The 17,666-nt window shown below is 42.3% G+C and overlaps 1 non-coding gene across 1 annotated transcript; it reads right to left on the reverse strand.

The window, feature by feature from the left end:
- Positions 1-9,030: 9,030 nt before the first annotated feature.
- On the reverse strand, positions 9,031-9,103 carry TRNAV-AAC (transfer RNA valine (anticodon AAC)). The gene has a single exon. It is a non-coding gene; the product is annotated as a tRNA-Val (tRNA).
- Between the last annotated feature and the right edge of the window lie 8,563 nt (positions 9,104-17,666).

Genomic DNA, 17,666 nt, shown 5'->3' on the forward strand with positions numbered 1-17,666 from the left:
CTTTCTTGAATACCAGCCCCTGTCACATCTGACTGGGTTTCAAGTGGGGAAAGAAGGAGTTCTCCTTGTCTTGACACCATGAAGGTGGCTTGAGAAGATGTCCTTTGAAGAGCCAGTATAGTTTCTGTGCCCTACAGCAGCCCAGGGCTTCAAAGCCGCTCCATGCTGTAGAGTTTGTACACCCCTCCCGGGGAAGGGGAAGGAGGGTCAGTGTTTCAAGGCAACCCGTTCCGAACTTTGCTGAAAAAAAAAGCAAAGGGCCTTCTATGAAGGACAAAACATAGAAAGGGATGTGGGAGAGCAAGAGATACTGTAGATCTTCAAAGAGCATCTCCACAACCCACACAGCCTTCTTCCCGATAGGGTTAACTTTGCATTTTTACAGCGTAGCATGTGTGTAGTTTTTGGCTATTACTGGTGTATTATTTGGGGTGGGTGGGGTGGGGTGGGAAAGAAGGGAGATGGGTTAGGATCATTTTTGTTAAAATTTGGGGAAATGGTGAAACAAAGGAATGAACGACTAATGATGATTGGGTTCAGTGTCCAGAATACTGTATCCTTTCAAAAAATGTCATTGGCAACCTAAATGAGGACTGTGAGAGACTGTTTAAAAGCTGTGAATGCCTGAAATTTAGAAGCCAAAGTATTCCCTGCCTGAGCTTAATGCTGTTCCCAACAAAGGAATAAGAAGCTACCAAAGCTGCCATTTGGGAAATAGAAACTGGTTGAGGAGGAAAAGTCTTATTGTAGTGTATACACAGGCAGATCATTCTGTCTTAGAGGTGCTACTCATGAAATTGACAAGAAGACCCTTTCTTTTCCTATTGTGAAGTTACAAATATCAGCTTCTCCATCCAAGCCACTGGTGAAGTATTTAGGGAAAGGCAGAGTGGTATAGGAGGTAAGTGAGTAGGGAAAGACAAGGGCCAGTGCTCATAGGGTGGAAAACTCTTGGAGCCTCTGTTTTTTGAACTTTGAAACCATTGGTGGCAGGGTTCAGTCACTGACAGCAGAAGTTCAAGAGGTGAATGATTTCAAAAGCCCTGGTCTCAGAGAAGATAAATTTTCATACTGGGGCAGTGGTTCACTTTAAAACAAAACAAATTTTTTAATCCTAAGAATTAACTAAAATCCAAAATGCTGTCTTGAGTCATGAGATCCATCCGTTGTTGACATCATCTTGATCTGCTTCTAGAACTCCATTGCAGTTTTTAGGCATGTGTTAGCTTTCTGTGAAAACTTTTGTTTAAATGTAAACTTCATATCAACACTGTCAGTTTTTTGTCTTAATAAAACTATATAGACTTATAATCTTTGAAAAAAAATAAATAAATTAGTTACTCTACCATTCAGTGATGCTATTAATATGGTCAGTTAAAAAAAATTACTGCCATTTCATTTTGAATAGTTTCAGTGGTACAAGGCTTTGTATTCCTTAATTTTTTTTTCTTGCAATGTCTAATTGTTGTTGATTCACAGATGTTATTGTTTTTATCTCTAAAGTTTGCTTTTTGCCATTTTTGTATGTTCCACATTTCTAATGAACTCTTTGGACATATGCAACATAGTCATGGTAACTGTTATAAGTTCTCTCTGCTGATTTTTTCATCATGTCAGTTCTGGTCACTTTTGACTGAGTGATTATATTCTTCCTTTTGCATCATATTTTCCTGCCTCTTTGCATGCCTGACATTTGTTGTTGTTGTTTGGATGCTGGACATTATCAAATTTTCCTTTCTGGATACTAGCTACTTTGATATTCCTATGAATTATTTTGAGTTTTGTATTGGGTACAGTTAAGTGACTTGTAAACAGTTTGATCTCTTTGGATCTTGCTTTATGATTTTTTTTCTGAAGGTCAGTGTAGGGCTGATTATTCTAGAGCTGTGTTCTTGCCCTAAGGCTCATGAGTTATATAAATAGTCTAGTCTGGCTGATGGCAGTGAGAACAATTGCCTGTCCCATGTGAACACCAAGCACTGTTCCATGATCTGAACCAAAATTTCTTTTCTTGATCTCAGGTAATTCTCCACAAGTGAGCTCTTAGAATAACTCTGTTTAGTACCTCAGGGAGACTGTTTAGTATCCCTGGATATCCTTTTCTCTCCATCACCGGACCTTTGTTCTCTGAACCCTACCTGCCTTGCTCTCCACCAAAACTCAGCTTCCTCTCAACAATCCAAAGGCTGATTTCAGATCACCCTTCTCATGCCCAACCTGGACATGCTCTTAACGCAGTCATGTGGGCCAATGGTAGGACTCACCTTGTTTCTCATTCTCAGCTGATTCTCAGCTGTCCTCTTTTGTGTTGTCCTCTTTCCTGTGTCTAGAAACTGACATTATATGTTTTCCTTTTTTTCCTGTGGGGGCAGGCAAGAAAGGCAGGGTGAAATTTCAAGAAGGAGGGTAAATCTGATTTTTGTCACTCCAAATACAAAAAAGCAAAATGGCTGTTTGAGGAGGCCTTACAAATAGCGGTGAAAAGAAGAGAAGCCAAAAGCAAAGGAGAAAAGGAACTATATACCCATTTGAATGCAGAGTTCCAAAGAATAGCAAGGAGAGATAAGAAAGCCTTCCTCAGTGATCAGTGCAAAGAAATAGAGGAAAACAATAGAATGGGAAAGACTAGAGATATCTTCAAGAGGATGAGAGATACCAAGGGAACATTTCATGCAAAGATGGGCTCAGTAAAGGATAGAAATAGTATGGACCTAACAGAAGCAGAAGATATTAAGAAGGGGTGGCAAGAATACACAGAAGAACTGTACAAAAAAGATCTTCACAACCCAGATAATCACATTGGTGTGATCACTCACCTAGAGCCAGACATCCTGGAATGTGAAGTCAAGTGGGCCTTAGGAAGCATCACTATGAACAAAGCTAGTGGAGGTGATGGAATTCCAGTTGAGTTATTTCAAATCCTAAAAGATGATGCTGTGAAAGTGTTGCATTCAATATGCCAGCCAGCAAATCTGGAAAACTCAGCAGTGGCCACAGGACTGGAAAAGCTCTGTTTTCATTCCAATCCCAAAGAAAGGCAATGCCAAAGAATGCTCAAACTACCACACAATTGCACTCATCTCACATGCTAGCAAAATAATGCTCAAAATTCTCCAAGCCAGGCTTCAACAATATGTGAACCATGAACTTCCAGATGTTCCAGCTGGTTTTAGAAAAGGCAGAGGAAGCAGAGATCAAATTGCCAACATCCGCTGGATCATCGAAAAAGCAAGAGAGTTCCAGAAAAACATCTACTTCTGCTTTATTGACTATGCCGAAGCCTTTGACTGTGTGGATCACAATAAACTGTGGAAAATTCTGAAAGAAATGGTAATACCAGACCACCTGACCTGCCTGTTAAGAAATCTGTATGCAGGTCAGGAACCAACAGTTAGAACTGGACATGGAACAACAGACTGGTTCCAAATAGGAAAAGGAGTACGTCAAGCCTGCATATTATCACCCTGCCTATTTAACTTATATGCAGAGTACATCATAAGGAATGCTGGGCTGGATGAAGTACAAGCTGGAATCAAGATTGCTGGAAGAACTATCAATAACCTCAGATAAGCGGATGATACCACCCTTATGGCAGAAAGTGAAGAACTAAAGAGCCTCTTGATGAAAGTGAAAGAAGAAAGTGAAAAAGTTGGCTGAAAACTCAACATTCAGAAAACTAAGATCATGACAACTGGTCCCATCACTTCTTGGTAAATAGATGGAGAAACAGTGGAAACAGTGTCAGACTTTATTTGGGGGGGCTCCAAAATCACTGCAGATGGTGATTGCAGCCATGAAATAAAAAGACGCTTACTCCTTGGAAGAAAAGTTATGACCAGCCTAGACAGCATATTAAAAAGAAGAGACATTACTTTGCCAACAAAGGTCCATCTAGTCAAGGCTATGGTTTTTCCAGTAGTCGTGTGTGGATGTGAGAGTTGGACTGTAAAGAAAGCTGAGCACCAAAGAACTGATGCTTTTGAACTGTGGTGTTGGAGAAGACTCTTGAGAGTCCCTTGGACTGCAAGGAGATCCAACCAGTCCATCCTAAAGGAAATCAGTCTTGAATGTTCATTGGAAGGACTGATGTAGAAGCTGAAACTCCAATACTTTGGCCACCTGATGTGAAGAGCTGACCCATTTGAAAAGACCCTGATGCTGGGGAAGATTGAGGGCAGGAGGCAAAGGGAATGACAGAGGATAAGATGGTTGGATGGTATCACCGACTCGATGGACATGAGTTTGGATAAACTCTGGGAGTTGGTGATGGACAGGGAGGCCTGGCATGCTGCAGTCTGTGGGGTCACAAAGAGTTGGACATGACTGAGTGACTGAACTGAACTGAACTGAAGGCATCTTATCTGTTTCTAAGTTGATTTATAGTAGGTGTGCCAATTTGTATTTCTATCTTTCCAAATCCATGAAAGAGCTTTTTTCTTCATATTCTTGCCATCATGACAAACTTTGTACACATCTGTATGATACTCTAGTAAGAGGACAGGTGCCCTCTTGATTCAGTTAAGCCAGAGGTACAACAAAAATCTAAGTGGACATTACCCAGATATACCCTACTGCACATGTTCAACAGCTAAACTTCCAAGATGTTTAGAAAGCATTCCAATAATTGTAATTATTTTTGGTAGTGATCTACTTATTTGAGTCTGAGAAGACTGTGCAGAATGACTTCCAGTTGCTTCACACTAAACTTCCAGTTATGGATAGGACAGGGGTAAAAAACACTGGTCTCAGATATTTGTTCTTCCTTTTTCTTTATGAATACATTTTTGGCATCTGGATACACACATTTAATGACTGGCCACACTCTTACTCAAGACTGTGTTGGTATGCCAATAACTGTGTCTTTATGATTCCTTGACAGTGTTTGGCTGTTTCTGCAAAAATTATCCTATTTGAGACAAATTGTTGGGACCAATAGGATTCTGCACCTGACAATCCATCTTGTGCAGACCTGGTACCAAGAGTTATTAGCTGACCTTCCCTGAGTTCTTCTGTTGAATCTCATGAACACTCAGGCTTTCACACAGTAAATCTAGTTCCTAGACATTCTTTCTACTCTCTCAGTGTGTTTCTTTGTCTGTCTGTCATTTTCTGTCCCTCATACTCTAAGCCTTCTCCAATCTACCTAATTTCTTCTCCTTTTCACCTTTCCAGGACATTACACTAGATTGCCTTTAATCACTGAGCAGTTCTCAGTCACTTATTAGATGCTAGGCCCTGCTATGGGCAGGGGAAAGGAAGAAAGATGCTGAATAGTGAGTCAGCTCAAGGTCTCTGCCCTGTGGAGCTCACATCTGGAGGCACTGAAAAGGGGTGGTACAGCAGGAGCAGAAATGGTTCCTGGAAGTTTTCCCCAAGCTAATCTGCTTATCTTGGCCTAGGGTTCTAGCAGTGACGGAGATGAGAGAAGCATAATGAAGATGGATGACTTCAGATTTAGTAGGCAGAAAACTAAGAACCAAAACAATTTTTTTTTAATTACATAAACAAGCATTTTAGGAAAACAGTAGACATTCAGCAACAGCTTCCCACTTCCTGGAGCAGACATGCCATGTGTTCCACAATTCTTATAGTGACATTGATGGAAAGAGTCACCAATCTCCCATAAAAGGCACCTGAGCCTCCTCTCAACCTGTTCACATACGGTCATTCTATAATCTATAAACATAGGAGGCAGCATCATAGGAAAATAATGTTTCTCATTTCTATCATGGTTATACATGATACAGGCAAAGATCACACATTAATTAATTTAATATCAGTCAAAGAACTCAGATAAACATAGACCTTAAAATCAAAAGTTGAGCTGACACATAATAGAGAAATGCATGTTGGAATCATATAGTAAATGATACCCCAAAGTCTAAGTGGATTGATTATGATTTCTAGAATTGTAATACTACATCTCCATTTAACATATATTATATAGTATATTTAATTTCTTGGAACACATAATTTTAAGTTTATAAACTTAAATGTTTACCCAGTTAAATTTTTTCTTAATTTATTCCTTTATTTGCATTATTTATCTACACTAGGTCTTCCTTGCTGTATGCAGGATCTAGTTCCACAATTGGGGATGGAACCCAGGCTCCCTGTATTGGGAGCAAGGAGTCTTAGCTCCTGGACCACCAGCAAAGTCCCTTAAATTTTTTGATAAACAAGTAAAACCAGTATAGAAAACTTAGGCCGTTCAGTGTTATTAGAATTTGAAGGGAAAATAAATCCAAGAATGTGCAAACTAGAATACTTTGTTACTAATATTTTCCATATTATTACAGTATTTGAAAAGCAAGATAGTTTTTAGACCAAAATTATTTACCTGTGTGATACATACAAGGAATATTCTCTATAACATTTTGTGTGATTTTATGTCAATTATTAGAATAGAGTATTAATAATATTTGAGAATTCTTATTTTCAGCTTGATTTCTTTCTTATACCTAGCACACCAGGTACATACTAACTTATCTCTATGATAAAGTAAAACTAAACTTTTTGTTTTTTCTTCTTCATTTCAGTAGGAAATGAAGCTACATTTCAGTAAGAAAAGTCAAAGTCCCCTTGGATGTTATCCGCTGGAATTCTCATTGTAGAAGCAGTATCAGTACCCTCACTTTGGGCACCCCTTGGAGAAGGAAATGGCAACCCACTCCAGTATTTTTGCCTGGAAAATCCCATGGACAGAGGAGCCTGGCGGGTTACAATTGATGGGGTCCCAAAGAGTCGGACTCGCCTGAGTGATTGAGCACACGCACACAACACATGCCAGAGAGACTGAGCACACATACACACACATGCCAGGTGCACACACACATGCCAGAGAGAAAAAGATGTCCCTGGCCGGAAGTCTAACATGGTCTGGGGTGGTGAAAACACCAAATCCTAGCCACTAGACCATAAGGGAATCTTGCAAAGCATCTGGTTTAGTGTCTCCAGGTAAAAACTATAAAAGTAAAAATTAACTTCTTCAGATGCCAAGAGCAGGAAAGGAGGTGATTGCTAGTGGCTCAGGGCTGAATAAAGCTGTGCAAGTCTCCCAGCTCTTGCCCCTAGATTCCATCCTGGCTTAGCTTGAGCATTGTGTGCAGCAGAGCCAAGGTCAAGCTCCCTTTCTGAACTTCTGCTGTCTGTATCAGAAAAAGGTACAGACTGGCTCTCAGAGGGTGATGGGTGGATCTGTCTACTTCCTGACCTCTGACATGGCTCAGGTGCCTCTCCTGATAATGGCATGTGTATGGACTCTTTTTGTGCCTGACAGCTCAGTTAGAGGAGTTCTTTGTGTATTTGGCTCCAGCCTCAGGTGAAGAGTTGGGTTTGGTTTATTTTGTTCTCATGCAAACCAAATATGCTTCAGAGGGATGAACTTCTTGGTTTCTAGAGCCATACTACATGTCAGGGTATAGAGGAGATTTACATGCCGGAGGAACTGAGGGGATTTCCGGATGGTAAAGGTAATCTTTTTCCATTGTTTCCCCATCTATTTGCCATGAAGTGATGAAACTGGATGCCATGACCTTAGTTTTAAGCCAATTTTTTCACTCTCCTCTTTCACATTCATCAAGAGGCTCTTTAGTTCTGCTTCACTTTCTGCCATAAGGGTGGTGTCATCTGCATATCTGAGGTTATTGACATTTCTCTTGGTAATCCTGTGCAGCTTGTGCTTCATCCAGCCTGGTATTTCTCATGATGCAGTCTGCATAGAAGTTAAATGAGCAGGGTGACAATATACAGCCTTGATGTACTCCTTTCCCAGTTAGCAACCAGTCCGTTTTTCCATGTCCGATTCTAACTGTTGCTTCTTGACCTGCATACGGATTTCTCAGGAGGAAGGTCAGGTGGTCTCATATTCCTATCTCTTGAAGAATTTTCCAACAATTTGTTGTGATCCACACAAAGTCAAAGTCTTTGGCATAGTCAATAAAACAGAAGTAGATGTTTTTCTGGAACTCTCTTGCTTTTTCAATAATCCAACAGATGTTGAAAATTTGATCTCTGGTTCCTCTAAAACCAGCTTGAACATCTGGAAGTTCACGGTTCACATATTGTTGAAGCCTGGCTTGGAGAATTTTGAGCATTACTTTGCTAGCGTGTGAGATGAGTGCAATTGTGCGGTAGTCTGAACCTTCTTTGGCACTGCCTTTCTTAGGGATTCGAATGATTCTTAGGGATTCAGTCCTGTGGCCCCTGCTGAGTTTTCCAAATTTGCTGGCATATTGAGTGCAGCACTCTATTTTGGGGGCTCCAAAATCACTGCAGATGGTAACTGCACCCATGACATTAAAAGACACTTGCTCCTTGGAAGAAAAGCTATGAGCAACCTAGACAGCATATTGAAAAGCAGAGATATCACTTTGTCAACAAAGGTCTGTCTGGTCAAAACTATGGTTTTTCCAGTAGTCATGTATGGATGTGAGAGGTGAACTGTAAAGAAAGCTGAGCACTGAAGAATTAATGCTTTTGAACTGTGGTGTTGGAGAAGACTCTTGAGAGTCCCTTGGACTGCAAGGAGATGTAACCAGTCCATCCTAAAGGAAATCAGTCCTGAATATTCATTGAAAGAATTGATGCTGAAGCTGAAACTTCAATACTTTGGCCACCTGATGTGAAGAACTGACTAATTGGAAAAGACCCTGATGCTGGGAAAGACTGAAGGCAGGAGGAGAAGGGAACGACAGAGGATGAGATGGTTGGATGACATCACCAACTCGATGGACATGAGTTTGAGTAAACTCTGGGACTTGGTGATGAACAGGGAAGCCTGTTGTGCTGCAGTCCATGAGGTCGCAAAAAGTTGGACACAACTGAGTGACTGAACTGAACTGAAAGGTGACCCGAAGTTGGTCTTGTTCTGTGCCCTCCTTGGGCCTGGTGTCCACAGTGACTCAGACAAAGAAGGCCTAGTTTGTAGTGCTGAGTAGGTTTTCAGGAAGTCACAGAACTCCTCCTATGATTCTTGCAGGCTTTTTTATGTTTAAAAGGCACATCAAAAAGTTGGGGATAAAGTGAAGATGTTTCTGCCTGGTTTCGAACCAGGGACCTTTTGCGTGTTAGGCAAACGTGATAACCACTACACTACAGAAACCATATGGTTGAATAAATCTAGTGACATCCAAGAAAGACATGTTTGGACATAACTTGCCCTCAAATTTTGAAAGAAAGAGAGCTCTCTGAGCACAGAGGATCCCTCAGGTAAGGAGACTGAGGTTCCTGAAAGGCCCTGGTTTAGGGTTCCTCACTTTCTCCAGAGTGAGGTCCCTGTGAGCATCCCAGCAGTTAGACCTCAGGATCCCACAAGGAACACACAGCTTTGGGCCTGAGCGCAGCAGTCACCCACGCTGACTCTCCAACTTCTCAGAAACCGCAGGAGCCAGGGCAGTTAGACGTCTCTGAGCCCCAGGCAACCCGATGCTTGGGTGGGGTGGACGAAGTCCCACCCAGCTTCAGACCCGCACCTCCGCACCTCCGTGGCCCTTTTCACTGCTCCTGCGGTCACTGGGCTTGGCTCTTGGAAATGATCGATGCTTTAATCCTACCTGGGAACAAAGAGCCTTCCCCTCTATTCTGATGCACCTGACCTGCGTGCTCCTTTTGCAGCATCGCTTCACTGGTGTCGTCCCAGGCAAAGGGGTTTCTCAAGTTCCTGCTGCTATGGCTTATTCTAGTCATCTAGTTGAAGTCCAAAACTTTCCTCACACTTTCACATGTAGCAGGAAGAGCAGCAAAGGCTGACATCTCCGGTCATCTGGCTGTTTGAAAAATATTGAACATCAGAGAAGGAAATGGCAACCCACTCCAGTATTCTTGCCTGGTGAATCCCATGGACAGAGAAGCCTGGTTGCTACAGTTCGTGGGGTCCCAAAGAGTCAGACACCACTTAGCAACTAAACAACAACATGTAATAAGATTAGTTTTTCATCATTGTGGAAATGATGTTTTAACAATCGATTATCCATGCTACAAATGAAAAAGAAAGCATACCTTACAAAGAACAATGAGTCAATTGTATTTAGTGGCTGAAATTATGAAACAATATATTAGAGGCAAACACAGAGAGAAGGAAGGCTTTACTGAGTAGGACATGGACCCCTGGAAGAGAGTAAGCCAACCGTACAAAGATTTAAATAAACTTCAGCACGGCAAAAAGTGCCAAAAAGATGTAATACACAACTGGCAGAAAATCACAACATATGAATAAATACGTCGTTTAAGAACAGAGTGCTAGGACACATGCAAAGCTGTCAGGAAAATAGGGAGTGCATACCAACAGGTGTGTCATACTTGAAGAACTCTAATAAAGAAAATGTAATTATAAAAAAATGAAAAAAATAAATTACCTAGAATATGAAAATCTCGGGAAGACTAACCCACTGTCCAGAAAAATAAATAAATAAAGAGTCAATGAAAAAAATAAAATAAAATGTGTTAGGCTCTTAACCCCCTTGGTCAGAAAATTACAGATTTATAATAAATCTTGACCTCAGATGGGCTAAAATCTAACCTGGTTAATAGGCTGTACCTTTATCAGTGTGGAAAACAGGAGGCTGTTCATCACAACCCATATAGGGTATCTCCTCTGGTTTGGGGAGGCAATGTGGCATGGCCTGTCAACTCTATAAATGTGTGTTCCTTTTGAAACAGTAATTCTAGATCTAGGAGTTTCATCGCACTGGAATGTATAGACACAAATGTAAAGAAAAGAAAGTACTGAACATCAACGCTGGCTGAGTTTCGCTTCCTGACCTGTATTAAATTCGCTTGCCAACCAGGCCTGGTATAACGCCACAGAGGGATCAGGCTCAGTCCACGCAGACCTCATGGTTGTGTATTCCTCCCTTATTGTACTTGAGATTCTTCTTAAAGGACAGCTTTGTTTTACCTTTTATAATGTCCAAAATGCCTTTTATTTGACTTTTTAAATTATCTGGTTCAAGAGGTCATGGAGCACGAAAAGGCGGTTTTCCCAGAAAACAGGTGTCTGGGGAGGTTTTTGGTTTCAGCTCACAGCAGGCAGAGTCTCTTCTTGCTGAAAGACTTTAACGCAATTCTGTCTGTGTGTCTGTCTGTCTCTGGTTTCCTCTAGAAGTAAAGGGTAACAAGGTTGGGGATGCATTTGCGTTTCCTCCTGCAGCGGCTTTTCTTTTCTTAGTGTGGCGGTCACTGCGTTTCCTTCAGGTCTGAGGTTCAGGGGCTCCGACCCGAGGAAGGCGCGGGCCACGTGTGCACCGGCCCCAAGACCGCAGGGCTCCACCTGGTTCCTCATGGACTCCAAGGGCAGTTGAGGGTGCAGCTGTGCGTCAGCACCCTCACCAGCGCTGGAGCCTGAGTCCCCAAAGAGGCGGACTTGAAAGCAGCTTTAGATCAGGACATTTCATGAGCTTTCCCCTGCTTTCCTCCCCTCTACGACCTAGTTTTCACCTCCCACATCCAGCCAGAGGAGTGGATTTGCGGTCTTCGCAGTTGCATCCCGGCGCTGCCGGCCCATGTCTACTGGACCAGGGGGTGGTGGTTGTTTCCCGGAAGGGGTGGAGGGACAGCGGGTGCCCAAGGGACCACAGACACACGGCTCCCTGCAGCCTCAAGGGAAGGCACGGGGCTCCAAAATCGGCGAGAGGAGCGGCTGAGGGACCAGGCCCTGCCCCTGCCCATGAGGCCGGGCCCAGAAGCGGGACACAGCCCAGCACAGACCCCAGCTGGCGCCCAACGCCCCCACCATCCTCATCTGAGCTTCAGGGTGAGGGAGCCCAGCGTTCCACTGATTTCCCACCCTTATCAGGAAAGTCGTTTACACAAATCCAGAGTCTAGAACAAGAGGGCCTGTGTCAGCCAAAGTCCACACGGACCGAGAAGTAAACACAAAGTCCTAACTGGATGTGGGGTCTGAGGAAGGCCCTGCGTCAGATACTACTCTTGGTCTGAGCGTGAGGAAGTTGGCGTCATCCAGGGTAGGGACCGGGCAGGTGTCATAGGTCATGGAGGAAGAATTGGAATCCAGGTTTGGTGAGAGGCTCTCTTTCTGAGCCTGTTTCATTGTGAAAGGGGGCCACTTGGCTCTCAGTCGGTGGTGAGCTGTCCATCTACTCCCTGATCTCTGACCTACTCCAGGCTCCACCTGGAAAATGGCTCGAGGACCGGCTGCTTTTCCTCCTGATCAGCTCAGTTTGCAGAACGTGACCCTTCTTCACCTTTGGGTCTTTAGCTCCAGCCTGCGGTGTAGAATTGAATTCATTCTCTTTTGTCCTGTTACGCAAATCAGATTGTCCCATCTGTGTGCTGGGGTGAAAGAAAGCTAAGTGTCTTCACAAGGGATGAACTTCTTGGCTTTCAGAGACATAACAAGTGTAGCGGGTATAGATGATGTAAGGCCAGATGAAAAGGTGAGATAACAACATTTATTATTTGCAGATATTTTATGATGGCAATTCAGACCAGTCTGAGGTAATAGCTCATTGTAGTTTTAATTTTCATTACTCTAATAATTAGTGATGTTGAGTATTTTTTCATGTGCCTGTTGTCCATCTGTGTTTCTTATTTGCAGAAATGTCTGTTTAGATTTTCTGACCATTTATTGATTGGGTTGTCTGTTTTTGTTTTTGTTTTTATTGAGCTCTATGGGCTGTTCATGTATTTTAGAAATTAATCCCTTGGTTGTATCATTTGCAAATATTTTTTCCCATTCTGTAGGTTCTCATTCTTTTTGTTTTGTTTATGTTTTACTTTGGAAACTTAGGAGGCAAAAGACCTGTACTCCCAAAACTGTAAGACACTGACTGATGAAAGAAACTGAAGGTGATACAAAGAGATGGAAAGATATATTGCATTACAGTGTCACTGTATGACCCAGGGCAATGTATAGATTCAATGCAACTCCTATCAAATTACCAATGGCATTTCCCACAGAACTAGAAAAACAAGTTTTTAATTTGTATGGGAACACAAAAGACCCAGAATAACCAAAGCAATCTTGACAAAGACAAACACAGCTGGAGGAATCAGCTTCCTTGGCTTCAGAACATATTTCACAGAAAGAGTAAACAAAACAAAAGCAATATAGTACTGGCACAAAACAGATTAGAGATCAATGGAACAGAATAGAAAGCCCAGCAATAAACCCACACACCTACAGTCAATTCATCATGACAAAGAAGGCAAGAATGTACGATGGAGAAAAGACAGTCTCTTCAGTAAGTGGTGCTGGGAAAATGACCAGCTATATGCAAAAGAATGAAATTAGAGGGACTTCCCAGGTGGTCCAACGCTTAAGAGATGGTCCAGTGGTTAAGAATCCACCTGCCAATGCAGGATACACAGTATTCCTGGTCCAGGAAGATCCCACATGTCATGGAGCAACTAAGCCAGCATTCTGCAACTACTGATGCCTGTACACCTAGAGCGTGTTTTCCACAAGAAAAGCCATAGCAATGAGAGACCCACACAGTGCAACTAAGAGCAGCCTCTGCTCGCTGCAACTATAGAAAGCCCACACCTAGCAATAAAGACCCAGTGGAGTCTAAAAAATAATAATAAAATTAGATCTTTCTCTTAACACCATAAACAAAAGACACAAAATGGATTAAAGACCTAAATGTAAGGCTAGATACTATAAAACTCCTGGGGGAAAACATAGGCAGAACACTCTTTGACATAAATCTCAGTAATAGCGTTTTGGATTGGTCTCATAGAGTACTCGGAGAAGGCAATGGCATTAGAGAAGGAAATGGCAACCCACTCCAGTGTTCTTGCCTGGAGAATCCCAGGGACAGCAGAGCCTGGTGGGCTGCTGTCTACGGGGTCTCACAGAGTCGGACAAGACTGAAGCGACTTAGCAGCAGCAGCAGCAGGATAGACTACTGGAAATGGAAACAAAAATAAACAAATGGGACCCAATTAAACTTACAAATTTTGCACAGCACAAGAAAACGTAAACAAAGCTCAGTTTCAAAAAGTTTAAAGCCACTTGGCTATTGCCAGAGTGATGTAGATTCTTATGCTTTCGCCTAGTCTAGGAGACAAAGTCAATTCAAAATACTGTGATACTTTGGCTACTGTCAGATTTACAGCTCTCCTTCACTATCAGATATCTGATTACTTATGTAAATGTTGCTAACAACCATTATCTTATGTTGATGTCCAACTGTTAATACTGTGTCAAAGAGAAAGCAAAGTGTTCATGATCAAATCTGCTCTTTTAGGAACAATTACGAGCCAAGGAAGGAGGGGTTAAACTGAGAAATCCTGATGTGGAAGGTAGTTCAATTAGGCTTAACTAACTTGGACTGAAAGGAGATCAAACCAGTCAATCAGTTAAAGGAAATCAACCCTGAATGTTCAAAAGGACTGATGCTGAAGCTGAAGCTCCAGTACTTAGGCCACCTGATGCAAAGAGCTGACTCATTGGAAAAGGTCCTGATGCTGGGAAAGATTGAAGGCAGGAGGAGAAGGGGACGACAGAGGATGAGATGGTTGGATAGCATCAATGGACCTGAGTTTGAGTAAGTTCCCGGAGATGGTGAAGGACAGGGAAGACTGGTGTGCTGCAATCCATGGGGTTGCAGAGTCAGACACAACTGAGCAACTGAACAACTCAGAGATGCCAAAGGGAGGATACTGGCAGCTATTACACCTAGAAAAGCTGCCATATTCATTTCACAATTAAACTTTCAAGAATTGATGGAGTGGGACTTCCCTGGTGGTCCAGTGGCCAAGACTCTGAGCACCCAATGCAGAGGACCTGGGGTTCGATTCCTGGTCAGGGAACTAGATCCCACATGCCACAACTAAGACCCAGTTCAGTCAAATAAATAAATACTTAATAAATAAAATATTTTTTAAAAAAGAATTGATGGAGTGTCCACATATTGCCAAACCTATTTACCGGATTAGCTATTCAGCTTCTCCAGATCAACCCATCCAGACTAGCTGTTTGATGACCTCCAGCTCAACTATTTCAAAGAAAAGAAAAACCAGAACTCCCCATTTCCAAATATTTTGTGTGTGTGTGTGTGTTTTCCTTTCTTTTCTCTTTTCTGGCTTTTTCATAAATCCTTTTTTTTTTTTTTTTGGCTCTGCTTAATGACAACATTCTAATAACTAATTTTTCTGAGTAAATATGTGAGATAACTCATTCAAAATCTCTTTATTACTAATATAAAATTATAATTTTTATATTAATGTCTGTACACACTACATGGTATCTTTGACATCTGTTCTAGAGTGGAAATTTTCCTTTCGTGGAAAATTTAGTCCTTGAATTGTTGGAACACTAGTACCTCTTACTCCTTAAATAAAGCCAGTTTCTGGTTAGTGTATGGGTAACAAGTACATCATACTTCTCTCTGTCTAAATCACTTTGGTTTTCCAATGTGCTCCTCATGTCTCAGCCTCTGTTCCTGGTAGATCTGGGAGGCCTGTTGTGCTTTTACTTTGCTCCATGATGCTCTGTGCTCTCAGGATGGACTTGGCGAATGACAGAGTAAAGGCCTCCAGAGTGGAAGCCCCTTGGGTGCTGAGCTTCCCTGGGCTTGGCTGTTTAGCTCCCATTGAAGGTCATGACCTTTCCAGGACCACTCAAGCCCTACTGTAAAACATTTTTTGTATTGTCCTCTAAGGGAGTTATTTCTCTGATTCTGCAGTCTTTTTGATTTTGCAGGCTTGTCTGTGTAATAAAGAAATAGCTTTGAAAAATTCAGTAAATTCCAGTTCTTGGGGATCGAAAGCAGTGTCCAGGGGATGGGACAAAAGTTCTACCACTGTCCAGCTATTGCTGACATGGCTGCCTTACCCTTCTTCCAGGTACCTTCCAGAACAAGGAAACCCCTGCAGTATACAGCACTGGGCCTACACAGTGCTGCAGCAACATTAATCAAAGGTGGGAGGAAAGGAGGGAAGCAGTACCACAGAGGTAGGGCTTGTTACCACTAAGGCATCTCAGACCCCATCTGTGAGACAGCAAGACAGGTAAGGCTCTTGGTCCCTTGGTGAAGGTGTGGGGATCTATGAGGAAGCAAAGGCTGCTGCAGAGCTGCCCCTAGAGATGCTGGGGATGAACTGACATTCAGCTGTATCTAACCAGATGGAGAAAGGCATTGAAAATTGTTAGTAGACGTGAGATCTTATGAAAACCCATTTATTGCTATGGGGAAATACAGCAGATGGCTTTATGGCACACTGGTTATTCTCCACCCTGTGCTGTCCTACAGTGTAGCCACTAGCCATATATAGGTATTTAAATATAAATTAATTATGTAATATGAAGTAATAAAAGAACTATTCAACTATGCAACATCTCCACAGTCGTTCATTCAACTATCACATCTGTCTAGCAGCCACTGTATTAGAAAATGCAGATCTAGGCCATTCATCTAGTGAATCAGTACACGTAAGATTTTTAATTCCAAGATTTTAAATTCTGTCTTCTTACTCAACATTATTGACATTTTATTCCATTTCCTTCATCCGTAGTACCAGTAGTTGGTGAGTCTGTACTGATCTGTGTGCCATCCCTGAGCTTCGGTTGCAAGGAGGAATTTAGCGTGCTGCTTGGCTGCTATGAAGAGCCTTCCATGCTCTAGAGGCTACTACAGGGCAGTGGTAAACCAGGCACAACCAAAGTTTTCTCACAGTGATCACTTCAGCCCCACTGCTGCTCTAGGTTCCTCTAAAGGCTACCCTTGCCCAGGAGGATGCCCTGGGAATGTTTGTGCAAACTCATGAGCTCCACTTATTAACTCCGTTATTAACCATAATAACAGCTGCTTTCTTTTTATTTAATTTTATAATTACATCCTGCTTGTGGCAATTGATAGTAGCAGTTCAGTTGTGGTTGTGGTTATTCAGTCGCTCAGTGATGTCTGACTCTTTGAGACCCCCATGGACTTCAGTATGCCAGGCTTCCTTTCAGTTGAGATAATGAGATATAATTAATTTTCAAAACAAAATTTCTAAATGAAAAATGTGAATCCAAGTATGGGAAATGACAGGTAAAGATACATGGATGTGGCTAAATATTAAAGTGATGTCTTCATTAATGAACTGTAAAAAGCAGGCTTTTGTCTGATTTTTGTTGGATGTCCTCCTACTTCTTTTCCCTTCGAGAGCACTCCCTCTCCCTGAAGTCAAGAAAGGCAGGAATCCTTAGCTGTCCCCTCCACCCTTTGAACACAGAAGGCACTGCTACCTCTTTTTCCTATGAGCTCCTCTGGGAATGCCCTTGTTTCAGACCAGGAGATTCAAGGCCCATAAACACTTCTGGTTGGGAGGTATGATTGAATCATCTCCAGAGTCAGGGAATCTGTTTCTGGGGAAGGATAAATGGTTTTGTTCTTTCCTTTTCTTCTTTTCAGTAATTGGTTGTGAGTATTCCTAGGTCTTCCTTTCAATATTCTTCTTCTCTTTGAAATCTTGAGGTTGAACATGAAGGAGGAAATGCAAATCTTTGTGAAGTCTTCTCAGTGACCACTGAGCATGATGGCCAAGGGGAAGGGCTCTGGAGGCAAACTGCCTCAGTCTGAGTGCTGGCTCTCACCGTCATTGAGGTGCATGCTAAGTTGCTTCAGGCCTGTCCAACTCTTTGTGACCCTATGGACTGTAGCCCACCAGGCTCTTCTGTCCATGGGAATTCTCCAGGCAAGAATACTGGAGTGGGGTTT

This window comes from Budorcas taxicolor, chromosome 3 (assembly GCF_023091745.1).
Source record: "Budorcas taxicolor isolate Tak-1 chromosome 3, Takin1.1, whole genome shotgun sequence".
Lineage (NCBI taxonomy): Eukaryota > Metazoa > Chordata > Mammalia > Artiodactyla > Bovidae > Budorcas > Budorcas taxicolor.